The following is a 22459-nucleotide window of genomic DNA, read 5'->3' as shown; positions in this document are numbered from 1 at the left end:
AGAGGGAGAGATCTCAGCCTTGTGTTACTCTTCAGCTGTAATGATTATGTGTCTTCAAAAAGATTGCTGAAGCATGTGAAGGAAGGGTAACTAATCCAGTTGACAGCATGGCTTTCAGTATGGAATGAGGTAAGTTTCCTGAGTAAGATTTGTCTGGTAAAGACACTTATAACTTTATAATATTTTTGTATGGGGGGGACAAGAATGAAGCTCTTTTATCTCTGCTTGCAGATTAAATACATTTACATCAAAGTAGTCTTCTCCTCACTTGGCAACTGCAACTTATAAAAACAGTCAGCTGAACAAATAGGTTTACAGAATCTATGGCTTCGGAAAGTCGGATCACCTCCTGTCAACCCTGCTGTCAAACAAGGTCCCTCTACAAGCAAAAAGCACAAGGACCACCCAGAGAAATGGAAAAGAAAGAGAATAGAATTAGAATAAAGAGTGGCCAAGATTGAAGATATGTACTGGCCAAACAGTGAAGGCAACTGGTACTTCAGGCTTCCAGGTTATCTGAGATATCGCCTCCTTCTATATAGACTTTGCCAGGCTGAACACTGTGAGGAATGGCTGTGCTTCATATATCAAGGCCTAGTAAGTCCTAGGTGGTTTTGTTATAGAGAAGGGCATTCTCAGTTGTGTCATCTGCCATGTGAAATTAACTTTCCACTAAGATAAAGAGGCTCCCCAGTCCTGGTTGTTTCTGTCATCAGCTAAAGATCGGTTTACCCCACAGGGATTGTTCTAATTACTTTTCCCATTTTTAACATTTCATACCTTCCAACAGTCCATTGAAAATGTCACAGTTTCTCTCCCCACCTCCCACTTTCTTGCTTCATCCTCAACTAATTTCAATTGCTGCAAAGTGAGGTCAAATTGCAAAAGTAGTTCGTATTCAGCTCAGCAGGAGGAAGGAGAGAGGAGGGGGTCAAGAAGCATGCTGAAGAATACTGCCAATCACCAATGGTTGGTCCGAATAGTTTCAAGCAACAAAGAAGCCAGGGAGATGCTGAGAGATTTCATAGAATCATAGAGTTGGAAAAGACCACAAGGACCATCCAGTTCAACCCCCTGCCATGCAGGAACTCACAATCAAAGCATACCCGAGAGATGGCCATCCAGCCTCTGTTTAAAGACCTCCAAGGAAGGAGACTCCACCACTCTCCGAGGGAGGAGTGTGTTCCACTGTCAGACAGCTCTTACTGTCATGAAGTTCCTCCTAATGTTGAGCTGGAATCTTTTTTCTTGGAGCTTGTATCCATTGCTCCGGGTCCTATTCTCTGGAACAGCAGAAAACAAGGTTGCTCCCTTCTCAATATGACATCCCCTCAAACACTCAAACAGGGCCATTATATCATATATTAACCCTCTCCTCTCCAAGCCAAACATCCCCAGCTCCCTAAGTCATTCTTCATACGGCATGGTTTCCAGACACCCTCCTCTGGAAACGCTCCAGCCTCTCAACATCCCCCTGAACTGTAGTGCCTAGAACTGGACACAGTACTCCAGGTGCGGCCCAACCAAAACAGAATACAGTGGCACCTCCACTTCCCTTGATCTAGACACCACACTTCCACCGATGCAGCCTAAAATTGCATTGGCCCCCCAACTGCTGCATCTCAATGGTGACCCATGGTCCACTTGGACTCCTAAATCTTTTTCACATGTAGTCTCCGTAAGCCAGGTGTCCCCCATCCTATGTCTATGCATATCATCTTTCCACCCCAAATGCAGTAACTTACATTTCTCTGTGTTGAATTTGATTTTGCTAGCTTTATAGGTAGCTGTCTCAAAACACCAGGTGCTATATACACTAGGAGTTATATACCAGCGAGTGTCTCCTTTTTAACAGCCGCAGGGATTGGTGTAACCTTTACTTATCCCTTTGACAATCTGCAAAGGATGGCAGCAGACCTTCAGCATCTTCCACCTCTACTGGGAAGCAGGTTCCCCACTGCCTCAGCCCCCAGTTCCTCAGAATCAGAGAGGCCACCATCATCAGGAGCTGTAAATTTCCAGACATCTAACTTTTCTGAGTCTGAAACATATGACTCTAGAGAGCGAGTTACAACATTCTTTCTCCTTCTCCCACCTCCTGACCACCTCCTCATGTATATCAACATGAGTTGTCTTGTGCCTTCAAGTTGTTTTTGACATGTGGCTACCCATGTGGCTACCCTAAGGCAAACCAATAAGGATATTTTCTTGGCATGACTTGTTTAGAGAGGGTTTGGCTTTCTCTGAGGCTGAGAGAGTGTGACTTGCCCAAGGTCACCATAGGGATTTGAGCAGGAATTTGAAACGTAAACTTCCAGAGTTGTAGTTCAATACTCAGATCACTACACCATGCTGCCTCTCACATTACCATGAGTAGTGAACCTCAATAAAATAAATCAGACAAATTTAAACAGACAAAATAAAGAAAAAAGTTGTTTCATCTGGTTTTAGAAAGAAATGTTTGTTTTTTAAAGTCTTTATGACTTTACCAATATCTACAGCTTGGAAAAGTTATCTTTTGGACTACAACTTCCAGAATCCCCCCGCCATGACCTCTGGGAGTTGTCCAAAAATTAATTTAACAAAGCTCTGCCAATATGTTTTTTTTAAAATGTGTCTTTGCTTTTTGAACAATTTGTAAAGAAACACACTGAGACTGCAGCCCTGAGCTCAAGATTGAACTCAGTGGGGCTTATTTCCAAATAACAGTTTATAGGATCCAGCTGCCAGTTGATCTTAGGGATTGTGATGGAATCAATAAGATACATAAGGCTCAAAGTTATGGCCTTCCTCAGCCAGCTAGTAATTTTTATTGCTTTTTAGATAACGGCTTTAGTAAAATATACAATATAGACAATTAAAAATAAAATGATACAAAACATAGATTAAACATCATAATATAAATTAAATATCATTTATGTATATTGTCAATAGTTCTATTCAAAACATATTTGCTTAATATCTATATTAAAAAGCTAAAATCACTCTCCTGAGCTGACATTCAACAGCTCTTTTTGCTAAATTCAGAGATGGAATGAAGAGGTGGGAGAATCATAGAGCTTATAGTTGGAAGAGACCCCAAGAGCCATCCCGGGCCAAGCCCATTCTGCCATTCAGAAAGACACAGTCAAAGCACTCCAGACAGATGACCATCCAGCCTCTGCTTAAAAACAAAGAAGGAGAAGAGCAAGTAGGTGGCAGAAAACTCAGCCTATGATGCTATCATCATCACCATCATCACAATTGTTGTTTATAGCTCATCTTTTCTCCTGTTTCCTATATTGGAGGCGGGGGAGGGGGGTGTAGGAAAGAATCTCATTAATAAACTCCATCTGAGTTCCTGAGTTCCTTAGGTTGGAAAAATGAAATGCTTAGATAGGGGACACCTGGCTTAATGAGACTATGGCCTGTTACAGACTGCCAAACTAAAGCTGCTTTGGGTCTCTTTGGAGGTATGCTATTTAAATGATGCATGGGTCCTAAGAGTCCGGAGGTCGCGCCAAAGCCACACTCCATTCCTAAGCACTGGAGTGCAGCTTTGGTGCAACTTCCAGATTCTTAGGATGCATGCATCATTTAAACAGCATACCTCCAAAGAGACCCCAAGCAGCTTTATTTTGGCAGTCTGTAACAGGCCTAAGTGTGAAAGGGATCTAGGAGTCCTAGTAGACCACAAGTTGAACATGAGTCGACTCAACAGTGTGATGTAGCAGCTGAAAAGGCCAATGCTATTTTAGGCTACATCAGTAGAAGTATACTGTTTAGGTCAAGGGAAGTAATAGTGCTACTCTATTCTGCCTTGATCAGCCCTCACCTGGAATACTGTGTCCAGTTCTGGGCACCACAATTCAAAAAGGATGTTGAAAAACTTGAGCGTGTCCAAAGGAGGGCCACCAAAATGGTGAAGGGCCTGGAAACCATGCCTTATGAGGAAACACTTAGAGAGCTGTGTATGTTTAGCCTGGAAAAGAAATGGTTAAGAGGTGATATGATAGCCCTGTTTAAATACTTGAAGGGGTGTCATATTGAGGATGGATCAAGCTTGTTTTCTGAGACTAGAACATGGAACAATGGATGCAAGCTACAGGAAAAAGAGATTCCAAAACTAACTTAACATTAGGAGGAACTTCCTGACTGTAAGAGCTGTTCGACATTGGAGCACTCTTCCTTGGAGTGTAGTGGAGTCTCCTTCTGTGGAGGTCTTCAAGCACAAGCTGGATGGCCATCCGGCGGGCATGCTTTAATTGAGAGTTCCTGCATGACAGGGGTTGGACTGGATGGCCCTTGTGGTTTCTTCCAACTCTATGATTCTATGATTCTAAGAGGAGGTCTTTTGTAAAAGCTAATACATTTGAATTGCCCATTGAAGATTAAGCAATTTGGACTTAAACCCAGGGTCCCACTGACATGGAAGTCAGTGAAGCAACCTCTCAGTACAGTTGGTCCTCCACATTTGTGGCTTTGACTTCTGAGGATTTGATTGTTTGCAGTTTTAATTAATATGTTCTCTCTAAGAATCTCTAGTCCCTCCAGCACAACTCTGCCAGCAGTTGACCAGAGAGTTGTGTTCTAGGCCCTAGTAGTTCCTAGAGAAAACATTCACTGGGCATTTGTAGGTCCTCCAGCAAAATTCTATTATCAACATCTGACCATAAAATTGCACTGGAGGACTTGGCGAGTCCTAGAGACATGATCTCGCTGGAAAAAATAATTGTGTGTTGTTGTTTTTTATTTGTGGTTTTTCCACATTCACCCCTAACCCCAGCAAATGTGAAGGGGCCACTGTACTTTGCAACAGGGGTAACTTTAAATTAGATATGGTTTCTGAATAAATCCTCCTCCCTTCTCCACAATTATTGTGAAGAGTGCAGCAAAACCCAGAAGACAGGCTGAGGACAGCAATAGATAATGTAATAGATCCTGCTAATGAAGAAAGTGATCAAACTCAGTCTGCAACACTTGAGGTGACAGCAAAGAGAGCTAATATTCCAAAGTCAGCACCAATGTTCCTCAAGCTCAGATCCCAGGTGTTATTGGACTGCAGTTCCCAGTATCCCTTACCATCAGCCATGCTGGCTGTGGCCTTGGGAGTTGAGGTCCAAGGTCACTAAAGGACTGAAAGTTTGGGAACCACTGGTCAAAGCTAACACCCCACACTGATGGCATGAAGGATGTGGGAGGTCAATGCAGGGACTGGAGCCCTGATGGTGTAGTGGTTTGGGTGTTGGGCTACATAGGACTCTCGGGACCAGGGTTCAGGTCTTGCAAATTCAGGACTTAACATGCTTGACTGAGTCAATCTATCTGTAATGTGATCTACCTGTTTTGCTACTGCCTTCTGCTTTTCCAATAGGTCAGGTCATCTCATGATGTGTCCAATGCACAATAGCCTGCTTTCACTCATTTTGGCTCCTAGGAAGAGTTCAGGCTTAATTTGCTCTAGGGCCCATTTATTGGGTCTTTTTGCATTCCACAGTATCTACAGAGCCCTCCTCCATCATCACATTTCAGATAAATGTATTCTCTTCCTGAGAGCTTTCTTCCCTGTCCAGCTTTCACATCTGTACATAGAAACTGGAAATATTATAACTGGAAAATCCTGGCTTTGTTATTCAATACTCTCTTGTCACACTTGAGGACCTTATCCAGTTCTTTCACAGCTGCCCTTCCAAGTCTTAGTCCTCTTCTGAATTCTTGCCTACAGCTGGCCATTATAAATGCCATTAAATGAACATTTAGAGGTCCACGACACAGCAACACAGAAATAATTTTTATGGATTTGGAGGGGGCAGGAAGTCCTTACTTGTCCCAAGAAGACGGAGTAATGCTTTTCAAGGAGGCATAAACAGGCAGCTCTTCATCTAGAGAAGAAAAAGGTGTACTTCTTAAGATCGAGTGCCGCATTGAATGAACACAATCGTGTCAAATGTCAGCAACATCTGAGGGCAACATCGTTGGTGTGGCAATGCAGACAGACTAAGGAAAGAGGTGTCTCTCTCATATATATATATATATATATATATATATATATATATATATATATAAGCATCCCCTAAAATCAAAACCGAGACCTCATTATTAACACTGCCGCTGGCAAGGTAGGTAGAGAATATAACCCTATCTCTCTTTCTGTGCAGGTTTGTCGATAATTATGCAAGGAACATATTCTTAAGAAGTTTAAGAGAGAGAAAGAGAAAGAAAGAGAGGTAGTTTATTGTTTTTAGCTTCCCTTTCTTCCTACAAGGTTAAGGGTTCTTTGGGTCAAAATATTCTGTCTCAGCATCTCCCCCCTGCATCAGTCCTTTTTGAGGTGGAAGAGAAGGAGGAGAAAGGAGGAGATGGGGGAAAAAACACCCAGAGCCATAATTTGTCTTAGAATTTCTTTTGAAACGCTACAAGAAAGACTAACTACTGCTCTTTTCCCTCTGTTTCTTATTCCGGCAATCCCTTTATCTGGCTTTCATTTCCAGGCCTGCTTGGCCTCTTTTGTAGGAGAGACTTCAGGGAGCCCAAGTCACTTTCGCAGCCCCTGTGATGTTCATGAAGATTAAAAAACGGCTTTGAAGCTTTAACAGTGCTCTGTAAGCCCCGTTGGTCCGGGACCTCAGAAAAAGACCCAAGCCATCTGGCAAACTGACATAAAGACAACGCAAAGTGATTGAAACAGTTTCTTCAAAGGCAACAATGGCCGGCTGGCAGGTTTGTTGATTTGGGGTTTTGTCTTTCATGTGTCACCCTCCAAAAAAGAGAGAGAGAGAGAGAGAGAGAGAAATAGAAAGAGGGAGAGGGAGAGAGAGAAGAGTCACAAGAACACCTAGGCAATCGCCCAAAAAAAGGAGGAAAAAAGGAATAGGGAGGGTTACCTGATTGGAGCAATCTGCTTCTACAAGTTTCTATTACCAGAAGCAAATGTTCGGGAACCACTGTGAAAGCAATCCGGTAAAACACTAATGAATTTAACCCGAGGCGCTCTGTTTGGTAATTATATAATTAAACACTCCATTTGGAATCTCTAAAGGTTCTCTCTCTCTCTCTCTCAGTCTCTCTCAGAGAGGAACGGCACTTCCTATTTACAGAATCAATATATATACATATATTTAAAATGTTTAAGTTGATGCACACCTGCATACGCAAAAGGCATCTGCCACTCGCACATGATGCAGGAACATGCAGGAGTTTGGGAAGATGGGATATGGTGAGAGGTACCCCGGGAAGGCCAAAAAGTGAGATGATTTGGACGATAAGACACTATCCTCCCATGTGCCTAATTGCAATTATCTGCTTTTAATAAAGGGGAATGTAAATATCTCAGATTAGAACATTTCCCTTTCAATGTTGGGATTCTACGATTGGTAAGGGTGGGTTTGGGTTTTTTTGCTTTTAAGACGAAGGAGAAGAAGAAATCAAAAAGAGAGCCAGAGAGAGAGAGATGGCTCAGATCTGCAACTACATTAAATATGTTTGTTGTTGTTTTCCCAAGGTGATGTCAAACATTTCTAGGGAGAGAGAAGATATTAAAAAGACAGATTTCCATATTATTGATACTGTCAATCTTTGCTACAGTAAGCACAGCAATGAAATGTTTCCTCACCATAATTCTAGGAAGAGTCACAGAGATGACAAACTCAAGTATACTGTTGAATTCAGTGGGACTTTTGAATAAATGTGCTTCGCTTGTGTAGTTGGGACAGGGCCGGCCCTAATGTTAGGCAGAGAAAGATGACTGCCTCAAGTAGCAGATTCTGACACATGAATAGCCAAGAATACATATCTGTATATGCAATAGCTACACCTGAAGAATTCCCCTTATACAACTGTGAGCTGACTACAGTTGTTATGACATAGCCAAAAAGTCCAAACACTTGCATATATGTGGGTAGCATACCAATAGGGTGTCAACCAAGACAAAAGAAACACATCAGTTCACCACAGGGTTCTTGTAAAGGCTGTTACTACAATATGTTGAACATGTCACCACAAGTTCTACTAATGGACATCATGAGTACGGAGGCTCTGGAAACTTATTGCTGAACCAATGGCTTAAGGCCACCTTAGAAGTCTTGGGATTCAGCCCAAGAGCCAAATTCCATTTCACTGAAGTTCTATAAGACTATATTCAAGAAACAAGGAGGACCAACTGCAAAAGGATAGGGCCAAATAGTGCAACATATTTGATCAACAAAGCCTGAGGAGAGGCATTTCAACTTTTTACATGGGGGGAGGAGGGAAATATACAGAAACTGGGAAACTTGTCATGAGGAAAGGGGTATGATCATATGGGAAATCCTAGAGGACCATATTGGTCCCTCAAAGTCTGGTATTCCCCACTCCTAATATACAGGAGCAATGCTTCAAGCTTCCACAAGTCATTAATCTTAAAAGTGCTGTGGAATGCGCCAAGATTTTAGGCTACTGTTCCCCAAATCAAAACGAATTCCTATCATGAAACAACTGTTTTGTGCATTGCAAGGTTAATTACTCAATCAGAGAGCCATTAAGTGCAAATGCAGATTGCACACAGATACATGATCCACAGGAATTTGAATGAAAGCTTAACCACTGCCTGTTTTGGGATATGCACCTGCTTCTCACCACTTGGACTGACAGCCAGTGGCTTGCTCTCTCTCTCTCTCTCTCTCTCTCTCTCTCTCTCTCACACACACACACACACACAGGGAAAGAGGGGAAGAGAGTCCCAAAACTTGACTCCTTGAAGGTTTGATCGTGGCCATCCTATATTCTGTTAAACTGGCCAGTCTAGTCATGAGGTGGCCTCTCTGTGGTAGGAATGTCAGTGAGAAGCATTGTCTGCCTTGCCTAAAGCCTTGCATTGACTTTATACTTCCACAGAGGAGGAGGCAAAGAAACCCATAGGGTGAATGATATTAATGACTGGTGCTGAGAAAATGCATGTGCAACCCTTCATATGCATGTAGCAGAAAGGATGAGCTTTTGATTAGAATGAACATGCTGTATTGGGAAACAAGTATCAGCTCAGCCTTTCCAAAGGTGGGGCTGTCACCTTTTCAAAGGTGGGATAGACACCCACTGTCTTTGCCACTGCAGTTGTCTTTGAAGACCAACACTAGAACTCCAACAGGCACGCAGCAAAGGACATTAAAAGACATAGCTGTATTAGTATACAAAGGGATCTTGTAGAATCTTTGAGACTAAGTGAGAGAAAGAGGTTTGTAGTGTAAGCTTTTGTAGACTGATGAAGCAGAGCCAGTCCAAAAAAGCCTTATGCTACAAACATCTTTTAGCTAGTCTCAGAGGTGCTATATCCCTTTGCACACAGCAAAAGACCATAAAAGACATTGTTTATTGCCTTTGAGTTGACCTCAACTCATGGCGACCATATGAATGAGATACCTCCAAACCCCGCTGTCCTCAGATTCTCTACTCAGGTCCTTCAGACTCAAGATCCATTGCCTTTTTGACTGAATCTATCCATTTAGTATGTGGCTTCCACTTTCTGCTACCCTGTGTTTTTCTTCATAAGGCATGGTTTCCAGGCCCTTCACCATTTTAGTTGCCCTTCTTTGGACATGCTCCAGTTTTTCAACATCCTTTTTGAATTGTGGACACAATATTCCAGGTGGAGTCTGACCAAAGCAGAATAGAGTGGCCCTTGATCTAGACACTATATTTTTATTGATGCAGCCTAAAATTGCATTGGCCTTTTATAAGATGGGGGACAGGAGCAAAGCCCATCCTTATCCTGTCCATGACAGTGATCACGTGAAAGATGTTCACACTTGATGTGCTGATCATGTCCTAAACCTGTCAGTGAAGTGGAATTGCATTAACGGGTTCTTCCGGTAATGCAAAATGAAGGGCGAGGATGGGACAATTCCACCTCACTGATGAATAATGACAGACTCAGCGTGACATCTTATGAAAGTCTTTCATGCCATTGCTGTCATTTGCACTTTCCAGATGGGACTATGTCTGGATCAGCGCAACGCCATCTAAAAGTCCTTCCTGTGATCGCACGGGAAGGACGGGACAAGGACGTCCTGTCCTCCAATGATAATCTCCATGGCTTAGCCTTACTTTACTTTTACACTTTAGGATTTTGTCTAGTTCTTTCATAGCTGCCCTTCCCAGTCCTAATCTTTGCAGACCTGGAAAAACTGATCTTCATAGTGGCTGCCCCCAAACTGTGGAACTACCTGCCAAGATTAGCTGGACTGATCCAACTCAGTGCCTTCCCTGTTGTCTTTCCACTTGTGTAGGCAAAGATTATTTTTTTCCTCCATCAGGCTTTCAGCAACAATTGGCTGGCTGGTGAGAAAGGGGCTTTAAAAAGAATGATGCTACTCTTTTTTTACCAGTGTATTTTTAATGCATTTTAAATTTGATGAAGTTTTAATAGTAATATTTATTTCATTTTAGCTTCATAAGCTTGTGTGCACATTTATTTGTACTCGTTTTAATGTATTTATTTATTTATTTCCAGTATTTGTATCCCGCCTTTCTCTACAATGGGATTCAGTTTAATTTAATCAGTATCTATTTTACTTGCTGCTACCCCCCCCCCCCCCCCCTTGATCCCAGTTCTGGAAAGAAGATGAGCTATAAGTTAACAAATAAATAGTTGGATTTTGGACTACTGCCCCCAAATCACCTCCTTCCAGCTAACATGATTCTTCTTTTAGTCACAAAAACATGATCTCTCCAAATTGTGGCTTGCTGCACGGTCATGGCAATAATAACATTTTGTGTGCATTCAGTTCTCAATCTGAGGCTTTCTTTCTCCCTTCAGCAGAGAAAAGCAGAATTCCCATGTGTTTAGGGATGGGAGGGGGATGGTCTGCTTCTTTCAGTGTCAAGACAGGGGGAAAATATTAAGCGTGGAGTAGATATCATTACAAGGAAATGGTAAAGATATTTCTTCTCTCATTTTGCTCTCTTCCTATTGCTTTCATTTCTTGCACTCTTCTGATCTTGGCCTCACCAGCAAAGCCACCTCTCTCTGCCCTTTCCTGCTCTGGGCTTCCCTCCTAGTCCAACAAATCAACACAACTATGCTCTGAGACTGTCAGAAGATGCTTTGTTGGAGTGTAGCATTTGTAATGAATGATCTTTCCTTCCCCCAGACTCTGAAACAGCATGTTATGACAACAGCTTTATCATATCGACTGGATATACAGTGGGCCCTCAGTATCCAGTGGTTTGGTTCCAGGATCCCCTGTGAATTCCAAAATCCATGGATTCTCAAGTCCCATTAAATACAATGACATATTAAAATGGTGTCTCTTATATAAAATGACAAAATCAAGGTTTGCTTTTTGGAATTTATATTTTTTTACAAATGTTTTTGTAAAAAAAACCACAGTGCGATGCGGCAGCTAAAAAAGCCAACGCAATTTTAGGCTGAATCAATAAAAGTATAGTGTCTAGATCAAGGGAAGTAATAGTGCCACTCTATCTGCTTTGGTCAGACCCCACCTGGAATATTGTGTCCAGTGATCCAACTCTATGATTCTATGATTCTATTTTCAATCTGTGGATGGTTGAATCCGTGGATAAAGAATCAGTGGATACTGAGGGCTGGCTTTACCAACTTTTTCCTTCACCCTCCTGAGAGACAGAGATGACCAAAGTGTATCTTGGTATGCATGTGGCCCCAACATTTTTCTGAGGGCCCCAACGCTTCCAGGATACCCTCAAAGTCCCCAGATCCCAAAGTTTTTGTTTTAAAAATGGGTAAAACTGGACCCAGATCACCCAGATAGGCAATACAGGAATAGGAACCATAGACTTCCCAGCAAAAAAGCAAAGTGCAATAAAGTGAATACATGATTATGTAACTGACAACTATATCTTCAATAGATACTTATAAGTGTCAAGAGGTATGAACTGGAACAATACTAAGCCACACTGTACTCAGTTATATACACCAACAATATGTATGTACAAATGTGTTCATTAAAGTATTTTCATATCTATGATATTTAAATCCATCCATAGAAAACTCTTCTATGGACAGATTTAAATTTCTATAAATTTTGTAGTTTATATGGTAAACGATGGTTTATATAGTTTATATGGCAAACCATCTAAACCATATAGTTTATATGGTAAACTATGGTTTATCGTATGGTAAGAAGTTGAAAAGATGTTGAAAATGAGAAAAGGTCTTTATATAGAACTTTTAATAAATAGAAAGCAAGATGCCTTTATGAGAGAGTGAGCATTATATTAAAAAATTATATATACACACACTGAAATGGTTAGATGTATTACAACAGAGACTGGATTAAATTGTTAAGAGGTGGAAATAACCCACCAAGGGGCCATTCAGACTACCTTTTGTACCGAATTGTAACCCGGATTAAAAGTCGGAAGTTCCCATTGGCACCGGTTTAAACACATCAGAATTAGGGTTTTACACACCTGAACCAGGGCAAATCCCCCTTAGAGCATTTTTTCCGAAAGTGGATTATTTCCCGTGTCTTTTAGGAAAACCCGTTTCTTCCCTGCTGCCGGTAATGTGAACTTGGCCCTGGTCATGATCGGGTCAAGTTCAGGGAAGGGATTTAGGGCAGAGGGAGGGCAGAGGGCAGAACATGGCTCCCTCTCGCAGGCAGCTTTCTCTCTCTCTCTCTCTCTTTGTAATTTTATTTTTGACAGATTATGCGAATGCTTGTTCTACAGGTTAATACATATTGATAGAACGTGTCTGCTTATGCTACATTTCCCTTTCGTTTGCTTGCTGCCATCACAGAGGATCACTTTGCAAGTGGCATTTTTTAAAAATAATTTTTTATGTGTAATATGCTAATGCTACAATGCGAATGTTACAAATGTTTTGCTTTCAATTTGGCAAATTGATACAGTGTGTGAATGCTTGTGCTACATGTGTGTATGTAAGGAGAGGTGGCATTCTGGGGTGGCAATCTGAGGGAAAGCAGATGCAGAGATGGCATTCAGGTGGCCTCCCCTGCAAGCAACATTTGTTGTTGTTGTTGTTGTTGTTGTTATGACAGATTATGTGAATGCTTTGGGCTGGAAGGGAAGGGAAAGGAAGAGGTTCCAAAGAGGAGGAAATACTGGGCTGGAAGTGAAGGGGAAGCTAGAGGCTGGCATTCAGAGGGAAGGCTGTGGGAACCCATGACTTTAGGGGAGTCACACTCTCTCAGTCTCAGGGCAATGGCGATGGCAAATCTCCTTGGAACCAATCTTGCCAAGAAAACCCCAGGATGGGGTCATTTTAGGGTAATACACACACACACACACACACACACACACACCTGGAGATTTTTAAATTTGACAAGTTGACAGAATATGCGCACACTGCTGCCAGTGTTTTTTTTAAAAAGGGGGGAGCATCCATTTGGTTGGCCAATGGCTGTAGGATGTGTCACCTTTGACGAAAGCGGAAGTGAATTTGATTGACAACAAAGGAGGCTCCATTTTAAAGTGGTACTGCAAATGTGAACTTCAGAGGGGCAAATTGCCCCGATCAAGGTAAAGGGTAGTGGGCACTTGTAACTGGGCTGATTCGGTATGGGGGCAACCGGATCTACCCAGTTCTATCCAGTGCAAATGGGCTAGTGAGAATGGGGCCCAAGCTATCTTAACACAGCTAAACTGAAGATTATAAGTGGAATTGTAGGGTGGGGATGGGGGTGGGGAAATGTACATAATTCCAATGGTGGGGAAGAGCTTAATCCTTGAAAAATGTTATTTTTAAAATGCTCAAAGGGTCACCATAAGTAACAAACATAAGATGAATTCCTTCCCAGCAATGCAAGTGCTGTCTGTAAAAAGGGCTAAGCATTATTTGCGGATCTATAAATAGAGGAATAACAAATAGGCAGAGACAAGAAACACTTTGCAGTACTATTTGTAGAATTTACATATATGGGATTCAGAGTGCAGTCCTGTACATGCAGATTTACTAGCTGATGGGTTATAGTTGGTGGGGAGGGACAAAGGACAGAATGCGTAGTTATAGCTATAGGGGCAGCAAAAGGGCATTGCCATTTGGTAAGAATTCCCCCCAACACACGAAATTCCCTTCAGTTTCTAAATTTCTGGCATTGCAGTAACTTAAATGTTCAGTTGAGCATTTGAAAATACCGTCTGAGCATCTAAAGAAGGCAAAAGGGCAGGCAAAGTGACCAAAGGAATACAAACTTAGCCAATGTAATCATTCAAGATGTAAATGATTTTCAACCTCCTTTCTCCCTCTCTCTCTCTCTCTCTCTCTCTCTCTCTCTCTCTCCACTAATAGAAATTTGAGGACTGGAGGAAAATTTCATTGGGAGTACAACATTCTTATTTGGGGGGTGCAATCCTATCATTTTGCCTCTCCCCAAGAGCTATACTCCGGATGACATGTGGTGCGTTTTTGAGGACCCTGGCCTCTCCTAGCCTCTTTCCAGCTCACAAAACAAAATGGCTTCATAAAGGAGAATTGCTGCTTCCTAGAAATGTTCAGGCATAGGGATTCTCCTCTAAAACAAGTACTTAGCCTTGCTGACTGGAGTGGTAGTGTTATGGGAGCTGTAGTCTTCAAAGTTGGAATTTTTCCAAGCTCTGCCATGTGCACAATAAAGCACAATCAAAGTTTGTTTTTGGGTTTTATTTATTTATGGTGAATATTTTTGAATCATGGTTGGTCGAATCCATGGATGCAGAATCCATGGATATGGACAACTGGTGGTACTTTTGAACCTCCACATCCCCAAATTATGAGAGTTCTGGGAGCTGTAAAGATTAACTTTTCAAAGCTCTGGTTTACAGAAGGAAGAATATTCTTGGAAGAAGTACGGTTTCTTCTAATTTGTTTTAAATACTGGTTGCACTCTTCTTAGCTCAGTTTCAGAACTCTTAGTTATAAGCAGGCAACATGTTAAAGAAAGTGTTCAGATCCTGTTTGGGAGAGCATAGTTTTCCTTTCAGCATTTTCCAAACAAATGTTTTCCCATAATGAAGTGAAAGATCAGCCTTAGCAATAACTTATCATGGGATGAAATCAAAGCAAGCAACTACAGAGGAGCCCTTTAAAAAAAAGTGTTTGGGGGAAAAAAATCTTCCTGCTTTATTTAATAATCCAGCAGCTTAGCTTAGCTCTTAACAAGTTCCAGTGTTATTAAATAATCCAGCAAGTTATGTTATCTGAAATAGAAATCCACATTTCATTAATGTGGAAACGCTGAACATGACAAGTCCATTTTCCTTTGCATATTACACCACCAAGTGGATGGTAGCATGAGAAGATAGGAGGCCATCCACCAGCATCCTTTAAGCATTGTCCCCAACATTCACATTTCTGCTTTAGGTCTTTTTAGACTCTGGAGAGATGTGAAGGTTTGTAAAATACAATACAATACAATAAGAATCTTGTTAATACGCAGTTTAACTTTGGCAACCTGTCTCAAATAGCTGGCCAGTCACAAAATCCTATTTATTATAGAGCCACCCCTCCTTTCTCGTGGACTTGAGGTCCATAGTCTTGAATACTCACAGAGGGGCTACCTCCGTTATTTCCAATGGGGCATGCTCCTGGGTGCATCCCACATGCGCTCATGGGCACACGCCCCATTCAAGCCTGTGGGACTTGAATATTGGTGAGTCTCCATTTTCGTGGAGGGTCCGGAACGGATCCCCTGCAAAAACAGAGAGCCAACTGTAACCCTTTTATGCATTTCCTTCCATCTTGTTTAATTCTGTGCTTAGTGCTTGTTTATAATTTTCTCTGTGTGCACACACATGCTTTTGTGAAAAGAGAGACAGAGACAATGTATATTTCCTTATTTGAGGCAACTCTATATCATATGCCAAACCATGGAAAAATTAAGTAACCATCCTGGATTTTGTCTGCTGCAGGAATTCTCAGTACAACCATGCCAGCAACACAAATATAGGTTTGTCATATCACTCAGCTCACTGGATTTTAAATGTTGAGCCTTATAGCATGACGTAAGAAAGCCAACATGCGACGAGGGAGAAGTGGCTAATCTGCATACCTTTCTGCATGCCATCAAAGCACTTCCATTCTGTTTCAGAGGGAGATGGTCATAAAAGCATGCCTTTTGTCATGCTGGAAACAACTCAGTGGAGGAGAGAGAAAAGAGGAAAGGCAAAATCTTGCCCTTTTCAGTAGGCTCAGGCAAAAGCAAAGTGCTGCAAGCTCTCCTGCCTTGTGCACTCTTCCTCATTAATAACTTTTGAAATCTTGACCACACTCTGATGTTGTTTGGCCACATATGTCCTGGTTTTCAATTGTGAAATGTTGGAGAGTACACCTTACTACCTTGTGGCCTCATTCTCTAGGCCTGGGTAGGACCACTAGACATTCACTAAAGAGGACAATGCAGTGGACAGACTTGCTTTTGTAATTGTATGAATGCAGTGTTGGAAAGGCATATTGCTGTGACAAAAGTTAGCAGGATTACATTCTACCCTTCTCATCCAGCACACATAATAATCTTCCTTCATTCCTTCATGGCTAACAATGCACTATTTGTTTGTAAATGGGATTTAAAACAGCCGAGTATGTAACACCTAAAATTCTAACATTTCACGGGGGGACAGAGGATGCTATGGAGGAGCATGGAGAAACTAAATCTCAAATATTCAGGACACAGCAATAGAAACAAATCTAGTGATTTGTTGGACAGGCTTAATGCTATTAGATAGACATCAGTGGTTTAAAATGTGCATCTGTGGGATTCATTCTGAACCAATAAAAGGAAAAAGGGAGGGGGAAAGAATGTAATACTACTTTTAAAACTAAGGCTGCATCCGCACTGCAGAAATAATCCAGTTTGACACCACTTTAACTGCCATGGTTCAGTGATATAGAATTCTGGGACTTTGGGGAGACATTTAGCTTTCTGCTGCTCCAGAGAACAGGACCCAGAACAATGGATGCAAGCTCCAGGAAAAGAGATTCCACCTTAACATTAGGAAGAACTTCCTGACAGTAAGGACTGTTCAACAGTGGAACACACTCCCTTGGAGAATGGTGTAGTCTCCTTCTTTGGAGGTTTTTCAATTGAGGTTGAATGGATATCTGTTAGGGGTGCTTTGACTGTGTATTCCAGCATGGCAGAGGGTTGGACTGGATGGCCCTTAGGATCTCTTCCAACTCTATGATTCTGTGAAAAGTCAATGGATCTTCAAAACCTTGCAACATGTATAATGTGCATTTTGCTTAATCCAATAACAGTATCACTGTCTTGTGGATTTTGGATGTGCCATTCTTTTCTTCCTGCTTCTCTGTGCCACCCTTTCCCTCTCAATTTCTCTCTTGCTGAGCTTTCGTGGGAGGAAGAGATCCATTGATGGTTCTTGTCAGAAGTCGGAACCAATGGCTTATAAGAGAGCTTTTGAATTAGGCTGAAGAGGGCATACAGTGGCGTAGGTTGACCACCCTTAGCGCATGAAACTGCAGTCACATCTGCTGCACCAGATCAGGGCCACACATTGCATCGTGCACTCCTTCCTTTTAAGCTGAATAGCAGCTCACCTGTATGACTGTGCAGGTGCCTACAATAGGAACTTCAAGCACGACTCTTTATTTCTCCTGACTGCCTCCTGAACATGTAACTTAGCAGGGGTTCAGCCCTAACCAGTTCATTGTGGCAGGAGCGTTCCCAGTCAAGAGCAAATTTCCTGAAATGCATGTCACATCTTCTACAAAATAGGCCGTTTCCCTGCATGTGCACACCTTGGAGCACCTTTAGCTTCTTGGAGATTTGCTGGTTTTTCATTACAAGTCCTGTGCAGATCAATAAACGCTTGTTCTAAATAAAAATCAATGTGCGATCTTAACCACCTCTCCTATAAAGTGAAGTTTGATTGGGGGGGGATAGAGAGGGAGAATAGCAACAAGAAAATGTCCTCTAGCGCTCGAGTGCATCATGTCTTGTTATGTTGCTCTCCAGTGAAATCCAGGACTTGGGCTCAAATAAACTATCTAGCATTGACAAACAGATAAAGGGCGATGTTAGCTGTCACCTACAGATATTAAAAATGTATAGATTTCTGCCACATGAGATGCAGACTTTGCTTAGGTTGAAAGGAAACTCCTGTACTTTTTTTTCTTTAAAAGGAGAACAGGATTTTATTTAAAGTACACTCCAACATTCTGATGTTTACATCTGGGGTATTAAGTAATATTATTTATTTCATAGATAGCTCACCTTTCTCCCAAAACTGGGACTCAGAGATGCTCATAACAACTTTTCCAGGCTGTTCCAGAAATACCACAAACAAAACATGATGGCAGTAGTGGGACTCCTAAGCAAGGTGTTGTTGTTTTGTGCCTCCAAGTCATTTTTCACGTATAGCAAACCTAAGGCAAATCGATCATAGAGTTTTCTCGGCAAATTTCTTCACAGGGGTTTTGCCATTGCCATCCTCTGAGGCTGAGAGAGTTTAAGTTGCTTAAGGTCACCCAAGCTACTTGTATTCAATAAGGGTCTGGAAACCATGCCCTATGTGGAATGACTTAGGGAGCTGGAGATGTTTAGTTTGGAGAAGAAAAGATTAAGAGGTGATATGATAGCCCTGTTTAAATACTTGAAGGGATGTCATATTGAGGAGGGAGCCAGAATAATGGATGCAAGCTACAGGAAATGAGATTCCACCTCAATATTAGGAGGAACTTCCTGACAGCAAGGGCTGTTCGACAGTGGAACACACTCCTTCGCAGAATGGTAGATTCTCCTTCTTTGGAGGTCTTTAAACAGAGGTTTGATGGCCATCTGTCGGAGATGCTTTGACTGAGAGTTCTTGCATGGCAGAATGGGGTTGGACTCTTCCAACTCTATGATTCCATGATTCTATACTGCCTTTGAATTTGAGAGGTTCCATCACAACTAACAGCTATCAAAGGAATGATATTGGTCTCTAGAAAAAGAGATGAGATATATGTCTGCACTGTCCATATCCATGGTCCTTTCACACTACACAGTTATAGCAGTATGATTTCACTTTACTTGCCGTGACTGCATCCTATGGAATCCTTGGGTTTGTAATCTGGTGAGCCACAAGAGCTCTCTGGCTGACAATTCTAAGTATCTCTCCCTAAACTGCAAATCCCAGCATTCTGTAACATGTTGCCATGGGAGTTAAAGTGGAATCATAATGCTGTAACTGCATACTATGGAAGGCCTCTAGGAATTCTTGACTGAGTTGATGTTGCTGGACTGTACCTCCTATCAGTCCTTGCCACTATAGGCAATAGTGAGCATGGACTCAACTCAGTGGAGGGAAGAGAAGAGAGGAAAGGCTGAATCTTGTTCTTCTCAGTAGACTCAGGCAAAAGCAAAGTGCTGCAACCTCTCCTAGCAGTAGCTCCTAGCTTGTGCTTGAAGGAGCCCTTGCTAACACAGTGGTTAAATGTCAGTAATGCAGCTACTCACTCACAAACCACAAGGTTGTGAGTCCAATCCCAGCCAGGGGCTCAGAGTCGGCTCAGGATGCCATCCTTCCGAGGTCACTAAAATGAGTATCCAGCTTGTTGGAGGCAATTAGCTTACACTTGTAAATCAATTAGGGCATGATGGAGAACCTTTTAGGGACCGAGTGACCAAACTAAGGAGTTTATTGCACAGGCCCCTGGAACTGGACTGGTGCGTTACAAAAGGGGTGGGATGGGAATGGAAGACAGCAACTCTTACAAGCGTTCCTGAAAATCGCCTCCTGGGGATGCATCCAGGACGGAATGGGAAAGTCTGGCAGTGATGTTCTTTTGTGCAGTAAACTGCGTTCTATGCTGCCTTCCGTTCCCATCCCGCCCCCTTTTGTAACGCGTCAGTCCAGTTCCAGGGGCCATTGCGATAAACTACTAAATGGCCTCCCAGCACCAAGTGTTACCCAGTGCTGGGGCAGGACTTCCAGGGAGAACGAGACTTCTTTCCCCTGCCTTCTGAGGCGGCTGAAGGTCCAGGATGATTGGGAAAGAGGAACTGGCACGCACCTGTTCCTCCTCTTCCCCACCCTCTCCGTGCCACAAAAAATGGCTTCACGTGCCATCTTTGGCACACATGCCATAGGTTCGGCACCACAGGTTTGGGGAGTGTTTAAGTGCATGGATAAACAGCACAGAAATGTACTTGCTATTGCTATAGTGCTATTGCTATAAATCTTGGCCACACTCTGATGTTGTTCGGCTCCATGCATCCTGGCTTTCATTTGGGAAATGTTGGAGGGTATAGGTTGCTTCCCTGTGGGTTCTTTCTCTCATGGGAGTTTCTTGGCTAGATTTGTTCAGAGGGGGGTTGCCATTGCCTTCCTCTGAGGCTGAGAGAGTGTGGCAGTGTGGATCTCCTTTGTGGTTGTGGTTGTTGTGTGCCTTCGAATCATCTCTGATTTACACAAAGCTATCATGGGATTTTCTTGGCAAGATTTGTTCAAAAGGGGTTGCCATTGCCTTCCCCTGAGGAGGCTGAGAGAGTGTGACTTGACCAAGGTCTCCCAGTGGGTTTCATGGGCAAGAAGAGAATCAAACCCTGGTCTCCAGAGTCATCAGACTTTATCACACCAGGAAATAAGGGGGGAAATTGGGGGTTTAAACAGTGATTATCCTGTGAAAATCATGCAATCGCAATTAAGATTTTCACACACAGCATGATTAAAGAGTCATTATCCTGGGAATAACCAAGGAAGAACCAGGCAATAAACAGCAACAAATCATTCACGGGGTTTCCTTTGTTGCTGTTTATTGCCTGGTTATTCACGTCTTGTGAAAATCATAATTGCGATTGTGTGATTTTCACAGTTTAATGACTGTTTAAACTGTTTTCCCCATGTGATAAAGACCCTCAAACCACTACCGCACACTGGCTCTTTTAAACCCATTAAGGATTGCTAATATGAAGTCTTTGAATAGGAAAGAGCATCCTGTTGTAGCAGCACCTTGGAGCCACTAGGGTGCGCCAGTCTACTGATTGCAATGCAAGCGAGGCAGCCGCTCTTTCTCATAGCTTCCTTGTTCTCTCTGGTTCTCCCCCTCCCCCTCATAGAGCTAGACATTGTAGAGTGACGCGCAAAAAAAGTGGTCCGGTTGATTTTAACATCGCATATTCCAATTCTTCTGGAAGTAGACCTCTGGTTTGGCAGAAAAGGAAGATGGTTGAATGAACTGAATCTGCTAAATGCTCTCTGCTCATAGGAGACCTCATTCACACTACATAATAATGTGGTTTTCAAACTGGTGTAAACCGGTTTAAAGGGCCCTTGTTCACGCTGGCGCCGAATTGGCGCTTGTTCACACCGGCGCAGTTTGAGGGACAGCGCTAAAGCCCGTTAAACCAGGGTCAGACATATACACACATCCCGCCATATTTTCGGTTTTGATATTTGCAGATTTGATTATTCACAGATTTAATATGTTCTCTCTAGGAATATCTAGGTCCTCCAGTGCAACTCTATGGTCAACTTTAACTAAAGGTTGCACCGAAAGGCCTAGAGATTCCTAGGGAGGTGTCCTCTCCGGTAAAAATATGGTGTTTTTGTTATTTATGGTTTTTCCATATTCACGGGGGTCTTGTGCCCCTAACCCTAGCGAATAGGAGGGAGAAGTGTATATGCCGCTGGTACGTGAGAATGTTAATTCACATTACAAACCCTTTGTGTATGAAAATGAAGTTGCAGGTCCAGTTTTAACTATGGCCATTAGCGTACAAAAGCAAAGGAAACTGGTCTTTGTGCATGGAGAGGACGTGGCAGACCCAGTTTTGCAATGGCACTAGCCTGTGGTGAGCGGAAGGGATGAATGTAGGGCAGTCCTATGAGGATGGGGTCAGATAGTGTTGTGTGTTGTTGTGTGTCCGGAAACCATTGTCTTTGTTCAACCCATTGCTGAAGGAGTGTAGTTTGTGGATGAATTCCACTTCTGCCCGTTCTCTTTCCAGTCTACCTTTGTAGTTCTTTTGCTCACGGACCGCTGTTCTGAGGTCTGAGATGGAAGGCCCAGGGAGAATGGAATGTTCTGCCACCGGTTTCTGTGTATCCCCATTCCTCCAGTGGGATCTATATGCCATACTGTGTCAGCACTCTGCATTGGGCAAACAGGCCAGTCCCTGTGCCAGATTATAAATGGACATAAAGCAGACACTAGGAATACAAATACACACACATACATATATGTTTGTGTGTGTGTGTGTTCTATCTGAAGTGAAACCATATATATGTATATCACATCTATCTATCTATCTATCTATCTATGTTTTTGTATCTGAAGTAAGACCATATGTGTATGTGTATATATATATATATATATACACATATCTGTCTGTCTGTATGTGTGTGTGTATATATATATATATATATATGTTCTTTCATCTGAAGAACCATATTATGCGTGTGTGTGTGTTTATATATACATATATGTTTGTGTGCATAGCTAAATATATATAAATGTGTCTGTTTGTAAATATAAACATTCATTCATCTGAAGTGAAACCATATATATATATATATATATACACAC

This window comes from Sceloporus undulatus, chromosome 8 (genome assembly GCF_019175285.1).
Source record: "Sceloporus undulatus isolate JIND9_A2432 ecotype Alabama chromosome 8, SceUnd_v1.1, whole genome shotgun sequence".
Taxonomy (NCBI): domain Eukaryota; kingdom Metazoa; phylum Chordata; class Lepidosauria; order Squamata; family Phrynosomatidae; genus Sceloporus; species Sceloporus undulatus.
Note: the sequence above shows the minus strand (reverse complement) of the source record.